The sequence below is a fragment of the Periplaneta americana genome, chromosome 14 (genome assembly GCF_040183065.1).
Source record: "Periplaneta americana isolate PAMFEO1 chromosome 14, P.americana_PAMFEO1_priV1, whole genome shotgun sequence".
Lineage (NCBI taxonomy): Eukaryota > Metazoa > Arthropoda > Insecta > Blattodea > Blattidae > Periplaneta > Periplaneta americana.
In genome coordinates this window covers 107,167,356-107,174,849 of record NC_091130.1, presented here as the reverse complement: position 1 = coordinate 107,174,849, position 7,494 = coordinate 107,167,356, and positions in this window count along the sequence as shown.

Genomic DNA, 7,494 nt, shown 5'->3' with positions numbered 1-7,494 from the left:
TATTGATTTTATTCTGCAATAAAATCCTAGCAACTGACTGCTGATGTATACTCTGGGCCATAACAGTCACCATATGAATTTGCAGTTAGGCGACTAATTTGTAAGACTTAAAAAGATACTTCAATTCCAAAAGAAAATCCTGATCTGGTCAACTACAGCCTCCCTGGACTTTGCTGGCCTCATCTGAAAAGGTAAAGAATTTCAACCTGAACTTTTACAAGGAGATGTTAGGTGAGTACCATAGTTTTTTTTTTTTTTATTTGTGTGAGAAATGCTAAGTAAATGTTGCTTGAAGCTCTTTACGCAATATAAGAGATTTTTGCTAGTCGTAAATATAATAACTGTCATAGTAGATTTTCTTTCCTTCTTTAGAAACCCATACTAAGGACTTCCATTGACTTTATATACCATTGTCCACAGCTAAGTTTAAACCTACATACTTTAGATGTCATGACAAGCATGGTGATCATTTGGCCATAGAGATCATGAAAACAATCCATTGAATTAATTTCAAAGAATATATTCTTTAAACACCCAGTTAGAAAGTTAATAACCATACACAGGCATTGTCACATTGTTGTATATAATAAAGTTTATTAATAGGATTTTTGAAAAAGAACATTCATAAAACACAAATATCACAATCTTGATGTACATAGATATTCTTACCTCTGATTGAGGTTCTGGCTGATAAGTATATCTATTATCAGGCAATACATCTCACTTGACGATATGTGTTGGAGGAAGAAAATTTTTTGTATGCATCTGAAGTCTGATTAGTGGAATATGTAGCTGATCAGTAATGTATGCATTGGAGGGGGAAAGGAACTGGCCACCATACCCCATTATCTTCTGGCCTAGTTGCCTCATGAGTGATGTCTTATCAATGTTACTTATGAGGTTCAAACCTGTCTTCGGACAGTTGACGAAACAACAACAACATATTCTAACTACTTGATGTACAGCAAACTCTCGATTATCTGGCCTAATCACCAGACAGAATGATATGCACAGATAATTGAAAACATGGATAACACGATTTATGCTTTTTACAGCTCATGCATTTTGTCAAGACACTCGCGATGTGCAGTACAGGAGCAAGCTTGTGTAGAGGGGGTAGGAATAGAAGGGAAGGTTGGGCATGTGTCTACCGAGTTAAAGGCAAAAACTAACCCATTCTCCTATAATTCGTAAGTAGACTCATCCGATCTCGTGCACAGCTCTGTAGGAAGAGTGGGGGAGTGTCTTGACAAAATGCATGAGCTGTACAGCAGAACAAACCTTTTGATATATTAGGCACACTGTACTGTGTCTGAAAATTTAATATGTCAAACATTTAACTGTTGATAGTGTTCTAGATTATGTGGAGCAATGGGTGTTTAATTACGCTGATATTGTTGCACTTCTTACACTGATATTTTGTACTTCGTAAGATTTGTACTTTTACTCATTATTGTAGATCCCAAAAAGAACGAGGATAACATGGGTTGTTGTGATCAATTACAATAATCATTTCATCTGGTCGTTAGTTGAGAAATATACATATAGGCCTTATAAAAACATGAAGGTGATTCAAAAAGTAAGGAAACAAGAACTCTCACAAGTAACTTATTCCCCCTCATGTTCGAATTTTCCGCCAGGGCCGCAATAAAAGACCACAGCTTTATCACGCAGCCATTAGATGATGCATATGTTGTGTCAGACCCTTGCAGTATCAGCTGTAAGATGGCTTCATGTACGGAAACATGGTCAAAGATGGAAGTGCATAGTGTGATCTGGTTTTTGTGTCTGAAGGGCACCTCACCAGCAGATATTCATCATCAACTTGTTGAGGTGTATGGTGCGAATGGTGCTTCCAGTGAGAGGTACTGGACCATCCTTCCTACAGCCCTGACTTGGCACCCAGTGATTTCCATTTATTCGGACTATTGAAGAAGCACTTGGGTGGTAAGCGATTCAACACCAATATGACCATCCAACAAGCCATCATGACGTGGCGTCAGCATCATGACACAGGTTTCTTCTATGCCGACATTGATGCCTGAACTCAACCTTCCAACATCTGGGGTCATCGCTGATACTTCGAAGCGTACAGGCATTCTACATTTCTGAAGACGAGTCCGACCATCCTGGGACTGCAGTCCGGGACACAACAGGATGTTATTTCTGATGGCAGCATAGGGGATACCTGTCAGCTAATTGCTGGGTCCATTGAGGCGAAGGAAGCAGCTGATTTTGGGAGGCGCACACCTGGAACAGCCTCAGCAACCTGACTACACCACAGTGACGTGAAGCAAATGTCCAAGGGCCTCTTCCTTCTTTACCCATCCTCGCAGGTGAGCTCAGGTTACCTTAAATGTTGCTGGTAACATAAAAGTTCAATCATGAATCCCTCTGAGGTAAATTCAAACACTCCTGAGTCCAAGGAACAACACTGTTCAATAAGTGAAGCTTCAAAATTAATTTCTAAATGTTTCTCAGGACAGAAATCTGAACTCAGAGAATTCATTGCAAATGTAGAGACAGCCATTACTTTAGTCCACTCCAATAAGAGAATTTTGTTTGCAAAGTACACTGAATCCAAGATAACAGGGGAAGCTAGGACTAAATTGTTAAGTATGACAGATAAAGATACGTGAGATGGTATTAAGAGAATACTAGAGGAAAATTATACGTCCAGAAGGACACTTGATTTTTATGCTTGCAAATTGTTCAGCAGTAGGCTAGGCGCAAACGAGGGGATAGCCTCATGGGGAAGTAGGATAGATGCATTGTCCACCAACTTAATGGAAACAATGTTGCTAGTTATACCAAAGGAAGATCAAGCGGGTGCAGAAATGCTAATCAAGTATTTCTCTAAGACTTGTTTCGTACAAGATTTACATGACGAAAGAATACAAATAGTGGTCAGAGCAAGAGACGAGAAAATGAAATTCCCCTTTGCAGTAGAAATCGTGCTTGAAGAGGAAAGTGCGTTAGTGTCGGGACAGAAGAGATTTCCCCCAAAAGAGGAGTCAAGGCACTTTAGTTCAAAAACACAAGGACCGAAGACTGCGGGTCTGAGAACCCACGGCATAAATGTGATCATGTGTTTTAAATGTCTAAAAGAGGGACACATTGCAAAAGAATGTCATTTGCGAGTAAAATGTGCAAAGTGTGGTAATGAAGGCCACAGTGCTAGGGACTGCTGAGGCAGACCCAGTCAGGGAAACTGGGTCCGAGTAGGAGGTGCTTTGAGGAACCAGTAAATGGCTGTCATAATTCTACGTTGCAACTAGTAGGTAATCAAGTAAAAGGTGAAATTAATGCACTCATCGACACAGAATCTGAGATCTCCCTCATTCAAAGAGACGTTGTTTTAGTTGCAATAGAGAAAACTAATGTACAGCTAAATCCGTAACTGGTGACACACTTCTTGCCCTAGGACAGATAAATTTAAATTTTGAGTAAGGGATGAACGGTATAATTAACTGTGTTATGTAGTTGACTAACTCCCCCAACCATATGATTGTATCCTAGGTCAGGATTTTCTTCAAAACAATCAAATAACACTAACTGTCACTTCATCTCAATATCAAGTTCACATTCCCCCTGGACAGAACGGCTTGTTAAGATTCTGTTAAAGGAAAAAGGAGATATTATGCTAATGAGGCAAGAAATAGGTAATACAGTAACAAGTATCGAGAATAATCAAGCTCTTGTCTGAGTAGTAAACACATCAAATGACGTGTATCAGTTGGGTAATGAAAATGTAAGTTGGGAAAGACCTCCAACACAATACACATGCAACTTGGTTCGAAAACCAGAGAACACAAATGAACCTTTCAGTAAAAAGCAGGAAAATAGACACACAAAACTAAATACTCAGCTCCATTTAGATTATATCGTGGATATAGAGGAGAAAGAATCCATTCGCCAGATATGCCATGAATACATAGACATTTTTCACCTCCCAGATGACACTCTAATAGCCACTATGGCAGCAAAACACCACATTCCCACACCAGATATACCTACCTCATGAGGAAGCGATACACATTAAACTCTATGGGATATGCGAGGTTCACAAGGAAGAAGTGAAGAAACAGGTTTCTCAGATGTTAGATGACGGCATAGTAGCTCCTAGTTCGAATCTCTGTAACTTTCTAATACTAGTCATTTCTAAAAAGTTAGATGCATCAGGTGGACAGAAATGGAGGATATGTGTAGACTTCAGAAGGTTAAATGATGTTACAATTGGTGATAGCTACTCCCTTCCCAATATCCAACACATCCTAGATAAACTAGGAAGGGCTCGATTCTTTTCAGCACTAGACTGTACGAGCTGTTATTTGCAAATCCCAATAGTGGAGGATGGTTGAATGAAAACAGCGTTTTCAACAGAAAGTGGCCATTACGAGTATACTAGAATGCTGTGTGATCTAAAGTCCACACCGAGAACTTTTCAAAGACTCATGAATAATGTGTTGATAGGTTTACAGGAAATACAGACATTAGTATACTTCGATGACGTCGTAATTTACTCCGAAATGTTGGAAGAACACAATGTTAGATTAAGAGGAGTTTTCGACAGATTCAGGAACCATAACCTGACAAATGTGAGTTTCTGAGACAGGAACTAAATTATCTTGGTCTTGGTATGTCGTGACAGCTAACGGTTTAAAGCCTGACTCGAAGAAAGTCAAGGCGATCGTAAATGTACCTTCTTCAAATTCACCGACAGAGATCAAATCATTTCTCGGTCTAATAGGATATTACAGAAAATTCATTAAAGATTTCAGTAAGTTGGCTAAACATTTAACAGAATTATTGAAGAAAGACGTTGCTTTCAAGTGGACAGATGTTCATGAAAACGCAGTTCATGAACTGAAACAAAAGATTATCACTCCACCAATATTGCAATATCCAACTTCACCAAACTCTTCATTTTAACTTGCGACGCTAGAAACAATGCAATAGGATGCATGTTAAGCCAGGGCAAGGTAGGTCAAGACCTCCCCATAGCTTTTGGGAGTAGAACTCCGAATAAGGCAGAAAGCAACTATTCCACGATTGAGAAAGAAGTACTAGCAATAGTCTGGGGATGTAAGCATTTCCAACCCTACTTGTTGGGAAGATCGTTCTCAATAATAACAGATCACAAACCGTTGACTTGGATATTTAGTGTCAAAGACCCTAGTTCGCAGTTTCTCAGATGGCGACTATTACTAGAAGTACCAGTACACTGTTCAATACAAGACAGGGAAACAAAACACCAATGAGATGCATTAAGAAGGAATCCACAGCTCTGTGCTCTAATTTTGGAAGAAGAGCTTACTGACGAGAGAAAGAACAAAATTATTAAGCAGATGCACGAGTGCCTGGTAGATGGCCACCAAGGAATTCATCGAACCCTTGACCATTTGAAATTATATGTAAATTGGCCTAACATGAAATCAGAAGTAGAAGAGTATATTAGGACCTGTTCCACTTGCCAAAAGAATATGACGACCAGACCATACATTAAGCAGGAACTAGAAATTACTGATACCCAGCCCGAACCTTGATAAAATTAGCTCTTGATATCGTAGAACCCCTACCACTAACGGAAAAGGGACATAAGTACATACTGACTTGCCAGGACAACCTAATGAAATATCTGATAGCCATACCTATTGAAAATCAGGAAGCTGAAACCATAGCAAACGCCTTAGTGCGAAATGTTTGACTTGTATACGGTATTCCCCAAATTATTCTAACTGACCAAGGCACGAATTTCATGAGTAATCTTAGTAAGCATGATGATAGAGATATTCCGATAGTCAATATAATGTAATATAATCTAATAATTTTTATTTAGAGTTCAGTCTAATTGACATATCATAGTTTAAAATCAAGAACACTTACAAAAGTAAATGATCATTGCATATTATAAAATTGAAATGCAAACGTTTTCGCCCTTGGGCATCATCAGGCATTAGACTCACAATATCTTATACAATTTTTACTATATCTTTGCTGTGAAATGCGTACCAGATAATTTATATTTACAATCTTGTGTATATTAATAAACAACTATTCACATGGTTAACTCTATGATAAATAACAATCTGAAATTTAAATGAATACAGATATTAAAATTATATGTGATAAAATTGTAACTAAAATGTTGTATTGATCTTATATTTCTTAATTATAAAATTATGATCATTAAAACAACATAATGAAAAACATATGATTCCTCTTAAACTTCATGATAGGCCAATATACTTCTATTGGTTGAGTGTTTGTAGTGCGAGCATTGATCTGAAGTCGACAAGATGCATTGCAACTATGTTAGCCACAATTCCTTATAAACCTAGTCCTTCAAATTATTTTTAATGTAAATACAAAAGGTCAATACATGTAACCTAGTACAGTATATATGAACTTTAATAATGGATTCCACCGTTGAATGGATTGCCAAATCATTGAGATCAATGCTCGCACTACAGACACTCAACTAATAGAAGTATATTGGCCTATTATGAAGTTTAAGAGGAATCATATGTTTTTCATTATGTTGTTTTAATGATCACAATTTTATAATTAAGAAATATAAGATCAATACAACATTTTAGTTAAATTTATCACATATAATTTTAATATCTGTATTCATTTAAATTTCAGATTGTTATTTATCATAGAGTTAACCATGTAAATAGTTGTTTATTAATATACACAAGATTGTAAATATAAATTATCTGGTACGCATTTCACAGCAAAGATATAGTAAAAATTGTATAAGATATTGTAAGTCAAATGCCTGATGATGCCCAAGGGCGAAAACGTTTGCATTTCAATTTTATAATATGCAATGATCATTTACTTTTGTAAGTGTTATTGCTTTTAAACTATATAAGTCAATTAGACTGAACTCTAAATAAAAATTATTAGATTATATTTCATATTTTCAAACAAGCATGTAAACTGTTCAAAATTGACAAAATAAACACTTCTGCCTACCACACAGAAAGTAAGGCACTCTAGAAAGGACTCACAAAATGTTAACAGAGTACTTACGATGCTTTTGCACGGAAAAACAAACACAGTGAAATGATTGGGTACCATTTGCTGTTTTTGCTTACAATATAACTCCTCACATGGTCACAAAATTCACACCATTTGAATTATTGTTCAGTAGAATTGCAAACCTCCCTGGAGAATTGCAAAAAGGAAAACCAGGACCATTATATAACTATGAAGATTTGGTACAAGGATTAAGATACAAATTGAAGGCTAGCTATGAAATTGCTCGAAACAATATTGTAAAAGCAAAGGAATATCAAAAGTAACAATATGACACACACCGAGCTAACCCAATAAAATTAGAAGTTGGAATGTACCATGGGAGTGTCACCTTTCTATCTAGACAATCGTTACATCGAGGCCAGGAAGAAACACCTACAGTAACCACCGAACTGATGTCAATGGTCAACAAGAGCTTCACTGTCTTCATCACCAAGATGATAGGCG